This window comes from Triturus cristatus, chromosome 5_1, assembly GCF_964204655.1.
Source record: "Triturus cristatus chromosome 5_1, aTriCri1.1, whole genome shotgun sequence".
NCBI lineage: Eukaryota > Metazoa > Chordata > Amphibia > Caudata > Salamandridae > Triturus > Triturus cristatus.
In genome coordinates, this window is record NC_140587.1 from 99,188,795 (window position 1) to 99,209,058 (window position 20,264).

At 47.5% G+C, this 20,264-nt stretch overlaps 1 protein-coding gene across 2 annotated transcripts in view; it reads right to left on the reverse strand.

Moving 5' to 3' along the window:
* MROH1 (maestro heat like repeat family member 1) overlaps positions 1 to 20,264 on the reverse strand; it is a 2,508,022-nt gene that overhangs the window by 1,655,424 nt on the left and 832,334 nt on the right. The gene's annotated exons all lie outside the window — the stretch shown is intronic.

A 20,264-nucleotide genomic window follows, 5' to 3' on the forward strand; every position in this document is an offset into this window, starting at 1 on the left:
CTCCTAAAATCCCGAGCAGCTCAACATGGCCATCGATCCTCCCGAAGAGGCAGTCGGATTGGAGGATCTTCTGTCGCAGCAGCAGGGGAAGTACTCCACTCGATCCTGTCCAGCCTCCACCTCCTTGTGTGGAGATTGAGCGGCAGCAGTTGACGTCGTTTGACCTGCCTTTCGAAGTCTGTGATGTAATCTTGGCAGACAGGCGCCCCCCCCCCCCACTAAGACAGTATACGCCTGCAGGTGGGATACATTTGTGGCATGGTGCCCAGCAAAGTCTATGGATCCCCTTTCTGACCCTCTTTCTGAGGTTCTTCTGTTCCTCCTTTCTTTAGCCCAGCAGGGCTCTGCTCTGGGCACTCTTAAGGGCTACCTCTCGGCTATTTCAGCCTTTCTCAGGCTACCTGATCAGCCTTCTCTTTTCAAGTCCCCTGTTGTAAATAGATTTCTTAAGGGAATTACTCATCTTTTTCCTCCTGTTCCCTTCGTAATGTCCTAGTGGGACTTGAACTTAGACATACCTTATGTGCACTCCCAATGATCCACAGCATAACTGTCCTCTAAGACTTCTCACTTTGAAAACTGCTTTTCTGGTGGCCATCACCTCTGCACGCAGGGTGAGTGAGCTGCAAGCTCTTTCTTCTAAGCCTCCCTTTCTGTCTGTCCATCCGGAAAAGGTCATTCTAAGAACTAGACCTTCCTTTCTTCCCACGGTGGTTACTTCTTTCCACATTGGCCAAACCATCACTTTGCCCACCTTCCCACCGCCTCTGCATCCTTCGAAAGAGGAAGAGAGGCTCAACCATCTGGACCCAAAACGTATGCTTTCTTTCTACTTGGATCGCACCAAACAATTCTGGGTGGACGGCCAGCTCATTGTTGGTTACATGTGTGCTAAGAAAGGCCGGGCCGTGTACAAACGTACCATCTTTATTTGGGTCGTTCTGTGCATTAAAGCCTGCTATTCTTTGGCTAAGGAGTCTCCAGTGGGGCTGCGCACCCATTCCATCAGGGTGACGGCAGCTACTACTGGTTTGAGACAAGGAGTCCCCCTAAATAACATCTGTGAGGCAGCTACTTGGGCATCGCTGCACATGTTTACGAAACACTACTGCCTGGACAGTCAAGTCTGGAAAGATGGCCTCTTTGGCCGTTCTGTTCTCCAGGTTTTTCTGGTGTGAACTTGGCTCGCAGACCCACCTTTGGGGTTGGTATTGCTGGGGTATTTATTCTAAGGTAAGGAATCTATAAATGTTTCTTTTCAGATGAACAAGGTACTTCACTTCGGTAACAATATACCTGTAAGAAATATAGGTTAGTTATAGATTCATTACCGCCCCACCCATCCTCCCCGCTCTGCGAACTGACTTCAAGGGTTAAGGACATCCTTTCAGGGCCCTAGTTTTGTGCACCAGTGGTCAGTGTCTTGCATGGTGCTGCGCTTCTGCCATGGAAAGTCATGTACAGTACTGACGTCAGCGCCCGAGGGCGGCGGCTATGTAGCTACCGCGACGTCATCCCAGCGACCAAGAAGCTGCCGACAAATGCGAAGTCAACCGACACCACCTTACGGGCGCAGGGATACAGCTGATGAAAAACTTTCCGGATCCAGTCTGATGCCTTGGGGTAATTCTAAGGTAAGGAATCTATCACGGTTTCTTTCAGATTCTTATTTTAGAACCAAGCAGAACTTGGCACAGGTGAGTAAATATATACTTTCAAATTCAAGACTGTTCAAGGAAATGCAGTTGTAATTGCAATCGTTACAGGTTTGTATAAGCTTTGAAGGCAGTTCAAATTACACAGCAATTACCTTCAGATGACTTTTTTATTTTTTTGTCCTCATTCACCTCTGACCTCCGTGACCTTACCAGCCACCAGCACCTTGCCCATCACCGATTGCTGGTTTAGGGTTTCTCCTCTCTACTGGTACATCTGCGAACTGGAAAGGTCACAGTCCCGCTGACGGGCACGGTCATTATCCAATTTGGTGTAGTATTCACTGGCGACGGCTAATGTTGCCAATACAGGGAGCGAGGGGTGCCCAACGCAGTCTAGAGAGATCACGAGAGGTTTAATCATGGGACCCATTTCTTTTAACAAAAAAACAAAATATATATATATATATATATATATATATATATATATATATATATATATAATCTGAACTGAATTCTTAACAGTTCGCCCACGCCTCCGCATTTGACCATCTTAAAAAAAGGTCTCCGTGTGGTTTTTAGGTCTTGCGCCTACCGTTGCAGTGCGCAGCACTGGTTGCGCAGCGCGGGACCTAATGTAGGGGCTTCTGAAAGCTAACCACACTTGTGCGTGTGGTTTTGCTTTCGCCGGCTGCAATTGGCTTTAGCGTGTTTTAAAAAAATAAATAAATAAGGCACACAATTGGGCAAAGTGGGCGCATGTCCCGCCTTTGCTCCGCCCATTCCCATCTGTGTCTATTACGCGCAGCTGCGCGTGTTCACCTCGCTGCCGCGCTCCCTCGCCCCGCTCCTCTGTGGTGCGCGCGCAACACTGGTTTCGATTCCGTGCTTGGATTAAATGTACTCGATGGCCTCCCTTGCCCATTTCTGTGTCCCGCTATGGAGTTCGCCTCGGCTCAATACTGGGAGCGATTTTTCCGTCGCCCCGGTACATGCGCCTTCGAGTGGTATGGAGGCTACACTGAGCTTTGCGGGGTGCTGCAGAAGTACATCAAAACGAGGGACAAGGTGTGTTTCTAAACCCAGAGACTTTTGCTGGTCTTCTGGTGCTGCCATTTCTGTTAAAAACCAGGATAATACTATGAAAGTGCAAAGATTAGAGCGGCAGACCCTGATGCAGAGGTCTAGCCCGGGACCAGGGTTCAATTCCACGCCTCGGCGGGTCTTGGGCTCAAAAATTCCACGGACCTGATAATTCTCGCCTCGCTGCCTATTCCAATCATGGAGTCCCACTCTGCAACTCTGGGCAATAGCTTGCTTAATCTCCACAACGGCCCCCACAACGCTAAGGATGCCTGGCCTCCACCTTGGGGGTGCCCAGGAGTGGACGCCTCACAGGGAAAGCCAGGATGGGTTCCACAGCGGTATTCGTACAAGCGCCTTGAGACCCTTGCGGGTGAGTAGTGCGCTATACAAGTATCAAATTTACATTTACTGTTCCTTCCACGACATGGTGCTGTTGACATTTTTTTCCGTCAGTTTGTACGATCCCCCTCAAACCCAACAGTCCCTGCTGGCTTAATACATAGTGCTATGCGCTGCCTCAAGGTTTACTTCAGTGTGCTGTGCAGTTAAAAATGAAAACCCAGATTTTTGAAGCATGAATCAAGTCACTTGTGCGGCTGGATCCCCCTGCCAGATGTTTCTTACTCTCTACCATCAGTTCTGTGGTCTAGTCAAAGGCTAGCCTGAATAAATCCTTTTTAGGTCGAGCGTTACAGAAAGTACAGCTGTCTGTCAGGTTTCAAAAGGCATATTGTGGCAGACTTACCAAGAATATACAGGGGCTTGGAGGCTGCTCAATGCTTACCATTAGTTGGCTTCTCAGTCTCTCTTGTTTGCCTGCCCGAGTGGCCACAAATCAAACACACATGCAAGGCCTCCTCTGACGCAGCTGCTGCGACCCACAACTCTGCAGTTTCAGGGAACACTTGTACTCTCTACCCTCTTACTTGTGGCAGAAAGCGCCGGGTTGCGGATGCTCGTGACGGCACGAGGACCTGCAGGTTTCCCCTCGGCATCCCTCAATCACGCCAAGGATGGTGGTTATGGTCGCTGCAGCGGAGCGTGGGGCAAAATAGTAGTGCATGTAATGTGCTCCTTTCTTTACAGCCTGGTTTGGTTTTTTTCAGTGTTTTGGTTGTCTGGCACGATCTGCCGTGTATTTTATATTTTTATTGAGGACCGTAGTTCTTGCCTGGATGTCTTGAAGGCGTTAATGGTAGTGCTTTAGTTAAAAAAGTATTTGCACTCCCACCCCCAAAGCGTAGTCAACATCTGTCTTGAATTACAGCATTCTAACTAGCGAGTCAAAACATTCCCGTGACCTGGCACCTTAGCCATCTCAGGTAAGAAGTCTTCTTAGTGTTTTCAGTAACTTCTGATCGGCCTAAACTAGAAAAAAAAATGTTGCACATTGTTCAGCAGATGGTGGATTATGTGGCATATGTGGAAAATACAGATGCCACAGAATTACATAACACGAGAGTTTCTGCCAATATTTACCAGCAATGTCCTTAGAGTGATATGTAATGAACTGGACAGGCAGTTACATTTGTAGTAGCAAAATACACGCATTGTAGCTGGAGTTCTCCTTCGAGATTTTTTAAGGTGTGACATTTATGTCGTGTTTCCACCGTGACTCAGTGAAACTGCTATTGTGTGTCAAATATCGAAAACGGAACTTTACAAACATTTTGGTTGCTGTGTGTTAATGTGCTCACGCGTACGTCTCTGATGTCTGTTCTCTTTATCTTTATCTGGCCTCCGTGCCAGGTTCTAACCCGGTTATTGTATAATTTAATAATTTGTGTATTGCATATCGTATGTAAACCATTTTTATTGAACATGCATGTGTCACGGATAATTGTAAATACACTTTTGCCTTTTAAGATCTTACTATAAGATAGAGTAAACCTTGGTGGGGGTCGGCATGCAGTGTAATGATGACAGTCGATGTTCAGCATGCTGGTGTCACGGCGCGCGTCACACACACATGTGCACGCGCGCCCAGTTATTTAAGTTTTATAACAGAATGGGGGGCGCCCGGACACCATTCAGCACTTCTTCTGTGCACCGCCACGAACAGTCTTGTTTCGAGAAGGTACTGAAAAGGTAACTTTTCCCCACGTTACCAAGCAACAAGTTGCCAAGCAACCTGAATGAAACTGTTACAGAATCATGTTTTATTATTATTACTAATTAAGTATCACGTGAGCAGCATCACACACGCGCTGAACTGCAACAAGCACAGGTGGTGCCCAGCCGTGTACGATTCTCCTCGCACCAAGCAACTTTGGGATAAACTTAGCATTTTCTGATGATGGTGGCGATCTATCAGCATCATCTACTTATACTAGTGGGTGTTATCATTATTACTGTTAATATTGATAATAGAAACAGGTCTAGCAAAAGTCAAGTGGGGTGCGTTTTCAGGTAGGTGGCTGAGGCATAGGTAGGAGGGTACAGAACGGCAAAGAGCCTGTGTAATTAGAGTAATACAGTCAAGAAGCTTACTAAACCCAACCCTTCTGTCCTCTCTCTTTCCAAATATTAACCAGTGAGTAGATTACATAGGAGCAACCAAGAAAGAGAAAAGAAGGACAAGCATTTGCAATGCAATAGGTCTCGCATTACTAAATGTTTCAGTTATTGGCGTTGCATTATTATCAGCAAAGCTAATAGCTCAAACTTTTACTAATGCAAGACCTATTGCATTGCAAATGCTTGTTTCCTTTCATACTGGATCCTTCTCAGATCTAGCTTTGACGTCGAAAAGACCGAGGCCAGTCAGTCAGCGTGCAAGGGAGGCGAGCATTCCATCCATTTTTTACAAATTTGTCTCCTGGCTAAGAGTATGGCATAGAAAAGAAAAGCTCTTGCAGGGCCCATAACTTCACTGGTAATCCCAAAGATTATTAGAGAGAGGCTCAGTTGGACTTAAGTCTTAAATAGTCAAGATAGTTTCACTAACTTTTACCCAAAAATCGCTGATAACAGGACATTCCTGAATCATATGTATAGCGGATGCTTTCTCCAGGTCACATTTCTTGCATCTGACAGGAGGACCTACTGTCATCTTCGACAACCTTTGAGGTGTTAAGTAGGCCCTGTGAGCTGTGAAGAGATGGTTTCTTCTCAACCAGGCAGGCTTGACTATGGAGAATAGAACGCCAAATGATGTTTGCCAAAGATGTTCCCAGGGTTTGCCTGGCATACAGGTGCCCCACAGTTCCCCTGCTAATTTGAAGTCCCCATCTATTTCCTCTTTGATGCTCCAGTACCATGTATAGACCTCCCTCTTTCCACTTGGTCTGCCCCAAGATGTTCTTCGAAGTTATTTCCTGTACCAATCGGCACTTTCTGGCTCTGGACCCAGCTTTGAAGATGAATATATTTAAATTTAGAGATGCCCCCTTCCAAGATAGTGTAGAGCGTTGACCACTGTAAAAGTATACCATCTCGGACTAAGTCACCCCATACCTTTAGCCCAGCCTCCCTAAGTGGCTGTGCTAATTTATCCTTAAGGCACTCTGGTGCTCCGGGGGTATCCCACAACGGGGCAAGACTAGAAAAATAACTGAGGCCCATCATCCATCTGATATTTGCCCAAGTTCTGGCCACTGCCTACAGCACCTTCAGCCTTATTTTTTTTTTACATTGGGATCTACATATTTAAACAGGATGCCCTCCTGAACCAAGCTGGCACCTTTCAACATTGCCGAAAACATACCCCCTACCCCAGCGCTATCTGGTGTTTTTAGCAGCATCCTGGAGTGGGACAGTTGAAAGGCCCAAACGTAGTACTGCAAGTCCCGCAATGAAAGACCTCCCTTCTCCCTCCTATGCCTCAACTTCCTCCAGGCAATCCTGGTTCCCCTATAGGCCCCAAATAAAATAATTAATTGCCTGCTGGAGTTTATCTATAGCCAATTTGTTAAAGTGTAGTGGAATGGTATTGAAGAGAAAGGTGATTTTGGGAAGCACTATCCTTTTTACCAGATTAACCCCGCTTAGGATTGACAGAGGAAGGTGGACCCAGCTCTTCATAAGCTTATGGCACTCCTTTGTTACATTAGCCAGGTTAATCTCTGAGATTTTCTCTATCTCCTGTAATATTCTTACCCCCTAAGTACCTCCTCTCTCTTTTGGTCTGATATTGGCACACCCCTAAATTCCATGACATCACCTCAGTCTTTTCCACGTTGATCTTATACCCTGATATCCTGCCAAAGTCTTCCGCTTGCTTCATTATCGCTGGCAGGGCACTAGAAAGGTCTGAGGAAAGGACAAGTACATCATCGGCATAGAGGGCCACTTTTCACTCCCATCCCTCATGCATGAATGGTATGATGTTCATCTCATCCCTCAACCTCTGAGCAAATGACTCGATATACAAATTAAAGAGGAGGGGAGATACGGGACAACCCTGTCTGGTGCCCCTCTTAAAGGGGCTAGTCAGGTTGCCATTTACTAGCAGTTTTGCTGATGGGTCCTGATAGACCAACAGGCTCTGCGGAATTTTATAGCAAAGTTATATTTCTCCAAAACAACAGACAGATACACCCAGTTGACCCTATCAAAGGCCTTAGTAGCATCCAAGGTCATAGCTGCAAGGGGAAGCGAATATGTTGTAGCTAAATTGATTGCGCCTATCAGATCGTAAGTAAGTTCGTAGAGGTCTCTGCCCTCAATGTAGCCTTTTTGATGAAGGTGCAGCATATCCCCTGCTACTGTTCCCAACCTATCAGCTAGGGCTTTGGCAAATATTTTATAATCTGCATTTAGGAGTGATATGAATCTATATGACTCACATTTTGCTGTATTCTTCCCTGGTTTCAATAAGATAATTGTTGCCTTGCCACAATAGCCTGGCAACTTTCCTCCTTCACTCAAAATCTCATTAAAGAGCTGGGTCAAAGCTGGAATCACAACCTCTCCCAGATTCTTGTAAAGTTCTATTAGCAAACCGTCTGGGCCTGCTGCCTTTCCCCCCCTTAATAGCTAAAATGGCCCTCTTAACCTCTTCCTACGAGATTTCCTGTTCTAAAGATTCCTGTTGGCTTGTGTCCAAGGAATTTAGAGGGCCCTTACTCAACCAATCGGCAACCTCAGATTTATTAACTACCCTATCTTCTGAGTACAGTTTTCGAAAAAAATCATAGAAGGCGCTCTCGATCTCCTTGTCTGTAGATACAACAGCCTTAATGTTGCCATCCTCAATTGATTGCGCGTCCTATCTGATTTTACTTTCCATGCTAATAAGCTGCCAGCCCCTTCGCCATATTCGAAATGGGCTAGGTTACTCGCCCTCCCATCGTTGCATGATCCTCGTCTGGAGGATGGAGTCTAGCTGTCCCTTTAGTTCTTTCAATTTGGCCATACTCTCCAGCTGTTTCTCTGGTTCTATCAAACTGTTCATGTCATCCTCTATGCTCTTCATTTCTACTTCTCTTTGGGCAACCTCCTCCCTGTATTGCCTATTTCTAAAACAGACCCTGCTTGAATGGTCCCCCTTAAGTATGCCTTCAAGGAAGGAGTCCCAAACTATGGGAGCTGAGGCTGACCCCACATTCCGGCCCAAAAAATATTTTGTCTTGTGGCTCAAATACTGAGTCTCCTCTGGATCTAAGAGCAACGTATGAAAAAAAGTCCAAACTCTGCCGCTCTGCTTTTTTTTCAGGTCTAAATTCAAGTATACCCCCGAATGGTCAGATAAATGTGGAGTTAAATAGCCAATATCTTTCACTATCCCCCTCAAACTATGGCTGACCAAAACATAGTCAATCCTTGATTTATGATGATACTTCCCATTATAATAGGAAACTCCTAGCTGTTGGCCAGATCTATCTCTCCAGACATCCCCAAGTCCCATCTGCTTAATCACTGAATAGAGATATTCCCGAGATTTAGATGGTGTCATGGTTCAACTATACGGCGAGTTGTCCATTTTAGGATCCAATACGATATTAAAATTGCCTGCCATGATTACAGGGTCTGGGAAATCTAGCAGGTTTGCAAACACGGTTTTTAAGGGGGTGGGATCATCATGGTTTGGGCCATAATATCCTACCAAGTTGAAAAGAGAGTTCAAGATGATCACCTATAAAAATGACCCTCCTCCCACCAGTGTCAACCATAAAATCCACTAGACGCGCTTTGACTTGTTTTTTTATCAATACAGCCCCTCCTCTGATATTAGCGCTTTGGGTTGTACAAACCATATGTTTAACCCATTTTTTATTTTTTTTAACCTCAGTTGACTTATCTTTTGACAGATGTGTCTCTTGCAGGACGATAACTTGCACGGGAGAACCTGAATGTATTGTACATTTTTTGCCCTTCTGCGCTTTACACGCAAACCATTTACGTTCCATGAAAGTAACAGTACCATTCTTATGATGGTTTAACCTTAAGCTGCATATCGAGTTTAGAGGCAAGAGGTTGCCACGACCAGACCAAACTATTTAAAACTAGTATAACTGGGACAACTGAGGTAAATAAAAAAACTAATATAAATTAGGTATTTTTTTTCCCCACATGCTCCTCACCCAGTGCACCCCCCCACCCCCCGCCGACCCTCGTCTGAACACCTCCCTGGAGAACCCCACCCATTATTTCCTTGGACTGATGAAAGTTCTATCTGCTACGCTCGGAGGCAACTCGCTGCCCCGCCCCCTTTTGTAGAAAAAAAAAACCTCCTAAAACCACGGTGAGCTGTAGTAGTTCGCTTTATGTCTATCTGTTACCATTTATAGCTATGTGCTAAATAAATCAGAGTGAATTACCTTCACCGCTAGCGCCATCCCCCCGCCTTTGAGTGCTTTTAGGTAGGAGGGAGAGTAGGAGAAAGAGGCATTCCTGACTAAGCATCACCTTTCTTAATACTCTCCAGAAGTGCATCTGCCTCTTGTTGTGACCTTAGGTTGTGCACCTTATTCTTGTGCACAACCCTTAGGAACGCCAGGAACCGAGTGGCAGCGGCGAGTCAGCCGGCAAGCAGATCACAGTCAGACCACTTTCAGGTTACTTTTGGATTACTTTGAGTACTGGGGCGGTATGCCTAGATACCACACCTTAGGATCTCTACATAACACGGTAAGTATGACTTTTTATACTTTGCAATAAAATCCTCTTCCCTTTACAAAACACAGTTCAACAAACATTTTTTAGGCCCAAAATCTCTTTACATGAGTTCCTGTGGGGAAAAAGTGTTAGCTGGCTCACAGGAAAGTACACAACTTACGAGGGTGAGTTTTGAGGATTAGGACCAAGGTTTCCCCAAGACCTAGATGCACTCTAGATGTACCACCAGCTGCACTGGGACAGCCAGGTGCAGAGTACAGGGGCCCAATGTTAGCCAATGGGGTCTTCCGTTAGGGACTGCTGACTAGCAGGCCACTCTTATATGGGAGCAAAGCTCCTCGGAGTGAATGTAAGCACTGCAGGGGCTAACAACCAGCACAGGAGATGCTCCACCAGCGGTACTGAGGCGGATGGGTGCATGGTGCAAAGCGGACATCGGGGTCCCTGTGCTTTACAAAGGAGATCTTTGGTTTCGCAAAGATGCTGCAGGCTCGGGCACGGAGGCTTTTTGAAGGCAGCCTACCGCTGGAAAGGTGAGTTGCGATCTGGGGGGAAGCCTGGACACCGTTGGTTTGGCCACCCAAGGCCGAGGGGAGTCGGGCGCAGGGGCGTCTTCTGGCATCTGCTTTTCTTACTAGCTGCGGTCAGGGGATCCTTCAGGTTGAGGCTGCAGATGTCATCTTGATGGAGGTCAGGGATCATCCAGATACCAGGTCAGGATCACTACGGAGACCTCCTTGGAGCTACTCGAACTCAGGTGCACAGTGGCGCAGAGTCACTGGAATTCGGATTTTGCCGCAGAGTCTTTGTTTCCCAGTCTGTTGAAAGGTCGCATGGCAGGTCATCCTGTTTTTGGGGGTTGCTGGCTGCAAGATTCTTGCTGTAGACAGGTCGTAGATGGGACAGGCAAGCAGGGCTGGAGCCAAAGCAGTAGGTGTCCTCTTCCTCCTGGGTTAGCACAGTTCTACAGTCTTTCTTCTTTCTTCCTTGAATCTGAGGAGGGAAGTTTCAGGGTTGCCCCTAAATATTAAATTTAGGGGCGGTATAGGGGTGTGCAGGTTGGGACCAATGGGTCCCTTCCTTGGGGTGGGTACACTCCCCATTATGTCACCCTCCAGTGTGAGGAGGCATGAGCCTCTTCCTAATTGGAAGAGTCCCTTTATCCTCAAGATGGAGGGGACTGAGATGTGTGCTTCACCTCCCCCCTTTCCCCCCCTCAGGGGTGGGGTTGGCAAAGGTGGGCCCACCTCTTCTTAGCTTGGTTTTCCCACTGATTCTCCCGCCCAAAGTGGGGGTCAGAAGCAAAGGCTCTCTACCTACGGATCCAGAAATCTGTCTGGTGGTGGCAATGGCAGGCAGTCATTCAGGAACCACACCAGAGCTGGTCAACTTTCAGGGGGCGTCTCTAAGAGGCCATCGGAGTGCATTTTTTACATTAAATCCCACACTGGCATCAGACTTTCTAAACATAGGGTCACTCCACCATGCTGTGCCATGGATAACCAGCTCTTTGCAAACGGTTATTCTACTGTCAATAATGGAAGCATCTCCTGATGGCCTCAACATCAAATCCTTTGCAGAAAGTCTATTAGTTTGGTAGACTACCAAGTACGTGTAGAGTCTTGAAGCATCTCTTTTTTGCATTAGAGATACCATATTTTCCTCTACTGACAAAAATGGAAAGCCTTTCACACTGAGCTTATTGGCTCACAGTCTATTTTCCAGACTCATCTTCCGATTCCATTTGTGTCCTGATAGCAAAGACATTTTCTCTAAATGTAACGTGGTGCTTCATGTCTTCTTGAAAGGTCTGTCCCCAGGATACCAACATGACAAGTATTTTCTCTAATCTCTCAACTCCGTTGAGAGATCCTCAAGGCTAAGTCTTTAAAGTGGGACTCTATTTTCAAGATTTTCTTGTCAGTGCTGGTCAGAGAAAAAAAAAGGTTTTCAGTGCATTAATAATGACAGCCTCATCTTCTGACAGATGGGTCCCACTATGGCATAAATGTGCTTCAACATCGGAGACCTCTTCTGGAAAAGATCCTGGGTTACCCAGGTACTTTTAGACTTTCACTCATTAAGAGTATACTATGTTCCAAGTCGGTATCTCTGATACTCATGTGGAGAGCTTGGTCTTCGGTCACAGGGCTTCACAAGCACTGGCACTGTTACCACAAAGGCTCTATTTTTAGACATCCAGTGGCCTCAACTCTTCACCTGTCCTAGACAATGTCTCTGAAGCCCTCCTCCAGGAGATGCATGTGGGCACTCTCAGCCACCACGGCCTATCCTGAAAAGGAAGCATTAGGGAGACTTAGGAAAAACATAGGCTTGGCTGCTCAGCTGCTCATACGAACAGCATGCCCTCTCCCCGAAGGGAGAGAAAATTATGACATGTGTTGCTGGTTCCCTGACAAACGCAATTTGAACACAGACACCTGCAATTGGAAAGACTGCAAAGGGAACTGTGCTGAACTTAGTGCAGTTTATGCTGAACAGGAGGTAATCTGCACCAGAGTCTTGATTCAATCTGCATATACACTAATCTTAGGAGGAACTGCATAGCCTTATGAAGTAGGGACACAACAGCAAAGGGAAATGGGGTGAGTAATTCCCAAGCTGCAGTAGCCTTGGCACCAGTTCCTTTAGTTGTACCAGTTAGTATCTCCTGTGCGGTGTTTCATTTTAAGTGTGTCTGTAATAAAAGACTTTACTTTTCTAAAGAAAGTACAAATTAGACTGATAATCAGGTATTGTGCTACAGGTTGATTGTTGTGTTCTGAGTTTGCGCACCCCAAACTAGAAGACTGACTGCTTGCCATTGTTACCTTTGAGGGTCACTTGCTGAAAGGTTTTTACTTGGCCCAGTCCGCCGAGGGACCCCAGGATATCCGCAGCAAATGGTCCCAGCTTACAAGGCTGACCCCCCCTCAATCCCATCAGCTCTGGGTAGGGAAAGACAAGAGGCCTGCAGGTGGTCCAGATGCAGCCAAGTAGCCACCACTGCGGATTATGTGCGGTTTCCTTCAGAATTCAAATAGTATCAGATATGGTGCTGCGCCTACTGGAACTTCAAATTCCCTTGCAAATGACTGCATATGCTACCTGGCATAGTCAACAAGGAGGATGCAGGTGGCTAAAAGGCCAAGAAGCCTCAGATCAACTCTCAGCGAGATCCAGGACCAAGACTGAAATATTAGGATCAAGCCTGAATATCCAGGACTCATTGCAAGAGAGGGACAGCCCATGCCTGTACCGTATGCAGGAGAGCTACAATGAAAGGAAGCCTCTGCAAAGGAGTCTGATGGAGGGTTGGTTAAATGCTCATGAACCCCAACAATGTCAGGAGGTTTGTGGTCGCCTCAAGGTGGTCTACCACAGACTGATGGATTCACCTTTAACGGACAATCATCTAGGTAAGGGAAAACTGTCATCCCTGACCCATGAACATGGACAGCGACCACTGCCATCACCGTCATGAACACCAGAGGGGCACTGGTGGGACCAAAAGGGAGCTTTCTAAACTAAAAATGCTGCTGGTCTACCTTGAACCACATGCAACATCTGGGGGCTGCAGGACAGTTATAAAAATACATGTCCTGCAGGCCAAAGAACGGCATCTAATCGCCCAGTTTAACAGTAGACAGTATCTGGGCCAGCTTGAGCATCTTCAATTTGACCTGGTAAAGAAAGGTAGTCAAAGGTCCTAACTGGTCCAAAGGCCCGCATCCTTCTACAGTACAAAGAAATAGTGAGAGTAGCAACGTTTTCCCATTTCGAAGACCTGAACTCTATCAATGACACATTTGGAAAGCAAAACATGCTCCTCTTGCAACAAAATGGACATGTGTTCCTAGAATATTCACTTGGCTGTGGGTAGAAGATTTGACAGAGCAGAAAGAAAGGGTAGGGCAGAGGTATGCTGAATAATTTGTAGGACTCAACTGTTGGACGTGATGGCTTACTCCCCTGGGAGAAAGTGCTAGATCATGCCTCCAACGGGGTGGTTGTATGCCACTAGTGGCAAGCTAAATCGTCTCAGTGGGTGTTGCACCAAGGGAAGGAGATTGTGATGACTGATGACCTTCTTGTCTTTCACATTGCCTGCCTGACCTTCATCCTCGAAAGGACTGGGGTGACTGTAGAATGGCTGAGGAGTCTGATGTTGCCTATACACCAGCTCCTTACAGCAGACTTAAGATTTATTTCCAAAAATGGTGAGGAAACTGTGTGGCAGGACTCAAAACACCCAGGGAATGTGCCATAGCTCTAATTTCTTTGAAAGGTTTCAAGGCAATATGTACTTTTGCACTGGACAAGCATGAATCATCGAAAGGCATATTAATGAGAGGCCTTTCTACCTCCAGAAATTACTGTGGGGTGCAACCACGCATGGCTGCAAAGCATCACACTATTGCCAACCGCCCTTCCAAGACGGGGCGTGGCCAAGCCACCGACCGTGATGGCTTGGAGCTCCGCTACTGACTCCCTTAATCAAGCACGTTATGGCAGCGCAGACGGCGATTTGGAACTCCGAGACACCGTGGGAGGTGTAGGAGATGCTGGTGCGGGCCACTCTGGGGGAAACAGCCTGATTACTGCTCGTGGTGTAGATCGGCCCCGACCTGTTCGTTCTGGACATGGCGTGGCCTATCACCACGAGGGTCGCCGGGGCCTCGAGCGGCGGGCCGGCCAGAGCGCGACACTGCTGGACTGCCAGGAGTTGGGATTGGACGACGGGTGTATTAAGGAGAGCAGTCACGGTGGAGGCCAGAGGCTTCTTACACTGGTGGCGGGGCACAGGCATTCTCCGGAAGCCCCTTGGCGACAGAGGCCGCGGGAGGGCTTAGGGATCGTCCGACCGGCCGCATACTGTGCTGCCTGCGAGTGTCCTCGCTGTTTCCCGTCCCGCTCCTGTACTGTGGTAGAGGGGCCCCCCTCCATCTCATCAACCTCTGTAAACCACGGAAGGCCGCATGGAAAGGGCCAGGCTCATCCGCGCTGAGGGGAGACATGCTGTAGCGGTGAGCTGAGTGTGAGGACCATTGTGCTGGTAGACATCGCCATACATTGCATCAGTTGTGTTCTCCTGGGCGCCAGATTGTGAGATTGCAGTGCCTGATATCGGCGACTGCCGGGCTGTAGGCTGATGATACTTCCTGGCCTTCTTCGACCACCAAGCTGCTGTTGACGCCCTGTTTCAGCCTGCAGCACATGTGGGGCATCTGTTGGGCACTTTTGCCGTCGTGGATGACATAGCTGTTGTGGCATTGCCAAACCAACATCCTGGTTGGCTTCACCGACTGGAGTATATGAGCAGTGGCCCTGTATAGCACTGAGCAGTGGCGCAGCTCATCTACGTGTGGAGGCCCACTCTTTATTGACCTCTTCGTTGTCCACTAAAGGGCTCCTGGCATGACCAGGACCGCAGCAAATCAACGACATGGGTTATGGGGCACAAGGACCCCAAGCAAAGCACCTTGTCCTTCAAACCACCTGGCCCCAGCACTGCCGGGCAGCAGCTTAACATGGAGGAGGGAGGTGATAGGCAAGCACCTGTGGTAGCTGGGCCCGACAGTTAGTTGGCGGAACTGAGGGCGGGCTTCCGAGCCTTGGCCATTCGGTTCGATGCCCTCGACAGGAGGTTGGACTCCATTGGGGCCCGGCTGGATTTACAGGAAGGGCGTCTGACTGTAGCGGAGGGTAGAATCTCCAACCTGGAGGATGGGACGGCCCAGACTGCTAAGAAATATGACAGAATGGAGAAGCTCCTTAAGACTGTCGCCATTAAACATGAAGACTTAGAAGCTCAGGGCGAAGGAACAACATCTGTATTATGGGGTGCCCGAATCTACCAACACGGGCGCCTGGACTGTTTCGTGGAAACGCTCCTGACAGATTTACTTGGCTGTGAGTCCTTTAACACTACCTTTGTCATTGAGCGTGCACACCGCATTTTGGGACCGCGACCCAACCCGTGGCACCCACCTCGACCAATCATAGCCCGTCTCCTGAACTTTAGGAGTAGGGATACTGACCTACGGCTGGTACGCAAGAAGGGCCAGCTTGAATGGCAGGGCTCGAGTATATCCCTGTACCCGGATTTCACTGTTATGGTCCAGGAAGCACGCAGGAAATACTGCGAAAGATGGACTACGATATGGGATGCTGTATCCAGCTTGGCTGAAGGTTGATGTTGACGGACGGTTCTGAGTGTTGGACTCCTTTCCTCCCCTCCCCTTCCCCCCCCCCATGACGCCCAAGAGTTTTGTCAGAAGCACACCAATGCTGTGAAGAAGAGAGGCACGATGCCGCAGCAGCAGACACGGGAATGGGTGATGGGGGGGGGGGGACGACTTGGGTTTGCACACTAATGTTTGTAGTCCGTTATTATTGCAGTTGCCATCTACAGTGTAGCGTACTTGGCCCGGGTATCAGTGGGTCAGAAGCACAGGATATAGATTATGGCTAATAAGGTTGTTGCAGAGCCCAGTGTGGTGCTGATGTCTTGTAATGTTAGGGGCTTAAATAATGCAAACAGGTGACCAACTACATGCAACGATATCAAGGGACATTGCATTTTTACAAGAGACACCTCTTAGCAAACGTTAGGACATCATTGGCATCGGGCTGGGGTGCACATAAATATTTTGCAGGATATAGTTCCTACGCCAGAGGGGTTGCTGTGTTGATACATAAACGGGTGCCATTTCGGGAGGAGTAGGTCTATCGGTATGCGGGGGTCGATATTTATTGGTCAAGGGCTCTATGCTTGAACAATCTGTGCTATTTGTCAATGCATATGCCACAAATGTTGATGACCCCGAGTTCTTTGATGCTATGCACAATCACATAGATCGCATGGGGGCAGATTGTATTTACTTGGGTGGGGATTTCAAATTGTTGCTTGACCCGGAACGTGATAGTACAGAGCATACCATAGTCACAAAACAGAGGGCGAGGCATGTGGTGCTGGACACTATGGAACAGTTTGGGTTGGTGGATGCATGGAGATTTCACTGCGCGGACCGTGAGGGGTATACACATTCTGCACCAGACAATCCTTGGACACGGTTGGACTTCTGGTTCTTGTCTGCTGGGGTGGCGGTATGGGTAGATGTGGTTACTCATCTGCCGCGCACATTATCTGATAACTCTCCTGTGATGGTAAAATTGCATATCCCTAGAGCGGGGGGGAGGCCGGGGGGTAGAAAGACCTTTCGGATTTCCAGATATGGCTTTGAGGAATGCGCTCTTTGCAACAGAACTTGGGGAAGCGATAGTTGAGTACTTTACGATAAACGTTGGGTTGGTGGATTCTAAGGCTACCCTGTGGGAGGCTTTCAAGGCCTATGCAAGGGGGGTGTGTATCTCGAAAAACGCTGGGGTACTTAGGACTCTGCGTCGCAGGCTTGCGCAGATAGAGGCACAGATCATTGAGATAGATTGTGGTGCAGATAATATTGATCCCCCAAACTTGCAAAGTCGTGCGGCACTCCTGGTAGAATTCCGCGATGCCACAGAACAGGAGGCACATTTTTTAGGTAAATAAGCTGTTGCTCGGCGGTATGGGGAGGGTGAAAGGCCTGGTAGAACATTAGCCAAACTGATGCAACAAAGCTGCAGGCCCACCTACATAGCTGAACTAAGTGGGGAAGATGGTGAGCAGATCACTGGTAATGTACTGGTATTGAGAGAGTTACTTAAGAACTACATAACCTTATATACCTCTAGAACTACCGACCTCCCATCGGACTACAGTGACTACCTCAATGAGGGCTCACTAGCCTGGATGGACAAGGCTCATCAGGAATTCCTGGCAGAGCCCTTTTCAGAAGATGAGGTAACAGAGGCCATCAATGCGCTGGATGGCTCTAACGCGCCGGGGCTGGACGGATTCACTGGTTTTCATCAAAAATAAAAAAAAAGACCTCTTGTGCCCCATCTTATTGATATGTACCAGGAGGTCATTGAAACTGGAATACTTCCACCCACCTTGAGAGAAGCGGTTATAATTTTATTGCCCAAACCCAGAAAGGTTGTATTGAAATGCAGCTCATATCGTCCCCTGTCGCTCTTGAACTTTGATAATAAAATTCAAGCCAAAATGCTGGCGACTAGAATTGTATGGATTGTGGAGAAATAGATCTCACCAGGGCAATCAGATTAATTCCCCACAAATCCACGGCCCTAAACACGCTGTTCACCACGTTGAATAGGATCTCGCTGACGGTTCTGGCGGCCGCCGTCCTCCTTGACGCTGAAAAAGCATTTGATTCGCTTGAGTGGCCCTTTTTATATGCCACCATAGAGAAGCTGGGGGTACCAGAGCGGTTCCTGGAGGGAGTTCGGCTATTATACACATTGCCCATGGTGCATATTCGTCTGAATGGCACACTGACTAAAGCGTTTCCCCTTACACGGGGAACGCGACAGGGATGCCCTCTATTCCCTTTACCATTTGTAATTACGCTCAACCCACAGGTGCGCCAGTTGCTAGACAGGCATAGTTATAGGGGGTTGTAATTTAACACCGGGCCCTTATTTCTCATGCTCTATGCCTATTACATTATTCTCTATGTACGGCACCCGGACTATAATTTAACACCGTTGCTCCGGGAAGTGACAAGGTACGGCACCAAGTCGGGTCTTTATATAAACTGGGAGAAGTCAGAGGTACTCCAACTGACTGAGGCAGCTTGTGCTAGAACGGTGGATTACCCACTGACCTGGTGTGATGACTCTGTGAAGTACCTAGGAGTCCACATCCATAGGGATAAGGATCGTATGCTACAGCTGAACTATGGCCAGGTGATCGAGAAACTGCAACGCAACATTGAATGCTGGTTGCAATTGCCCCCAATCAATGGCCGGAAGGATAGCTATTATTAAGATGGTGGTACTGCCACAATTTTTGTAGCTCTTCCTCAACATTCCCATACCACTATACAACAGCTATTTTTCTAACCTACGCATGCTGTTAACACTGGTGGTATGGGGTCGTAAACAGGCCCGCATTGGCTGGAACACTAATACTCCCATATGAGGGGGGGGTTTTGGTGTGCCGAATCTGCAGATCTATTACTTGTTAGCACAAGCGAGCTTTGCTCAACACTGGTATTGTACAGACATTCGGATCCCATACTATAGGCCTGAGGTTGATTTGGTGCTTCCAGCTCCGCTCAATACACTGTTGTCACGGGGGTTCCCGCAAGACATCCAGACAGTGTGGGTTACACTGTCACTAAGACACACTTAGACAGAAGCACCCCCACCCCCTCAATAAGCTGGTATTAATCAGGCCAAGGCCATGTATCGGTATCTGGCAACCCAGTAGTAACTTGGTAAAGTTCCAGAAGAATAGCCAGATCTTTCAGATGCGATGTAGAGGCAGATGAGTTGGATAAGGAAATTACAAAGGAGGACATGGTGGAAGCAATACATCCTGCAGAGCAGACATCCTGCCATCCAAGTTTTACCAGCTGTTCTTAGCTCAAATTCCAGAAAAACGCTTGGAAGTGTACAATGAGGCCAGGTCTCTGATGTAGTTCCTCACCAGCCACTGTGCAGGGAAGTAGTCTTCCTAATGCAAAAACCAGACCGAGACCATTAGAAACTGGAATTAGACAGACCACAGTGGATGATTAACGTAGATACCAAAATCCTATCTAAACTACTGTTGTTTTTTGTTTAAATCATTTTTAACATTTTTTCTTTTTCACATTATTAGGAAAGCATACAGTCAGAGCAGCGCTCATATAGCGGGTATAAAAGGAAAGAAAATAGATTACCAGTAGCATGATGTACAGTAGCCAACTGTATCAGGAAAAACAGAGATGGAAGACATGATGCACACACCAAACCGGGAGGCAATATCCGAACAAGGGCAGAGCAGTGCTGACAAAGTCCACAGCACCGGGTAGCATGTGAATAGTGCAGGTATGGTGCAGTTCAAACTCAAACGGGGACATAGGGTACAACAAAATGAGTACAACAGAAGCGGAGGAAGGGTAAGGGAGCATCGCTTCAAGACCTGCTGCCGCATCCAGAGAAGTTGGGGGGGCAAGGGCCACCAAGAGCCATTGACAGTGGGGCACAGAGACAGATCTATCAAAACTACGGTTTAATATACTAATGCATAAGATGACCTCTGCGTATTTACTGCAGGGAATAGTAATTTAATGAATCTGAGAAGGCTTCTGCCACTAAAGAGACACAGATTGAAGGAGCGCTCATGGCTCTAAACATCGATAATGTTTTAGATACTATAGACTGGTCATATATGATGATAGAATTGGAGACAATGGTAATAGTTCCTAATTTCCGTAAATGGATATACACATTTTAGACATGCCATAGGCACCCTCCTTAGATGTGTGAGTGCTTAACATAACAGCAATATCATCACAATAGCATCACACTTTACTTTCTAGTGACCATCGCGAACTTTGCACAATAGAG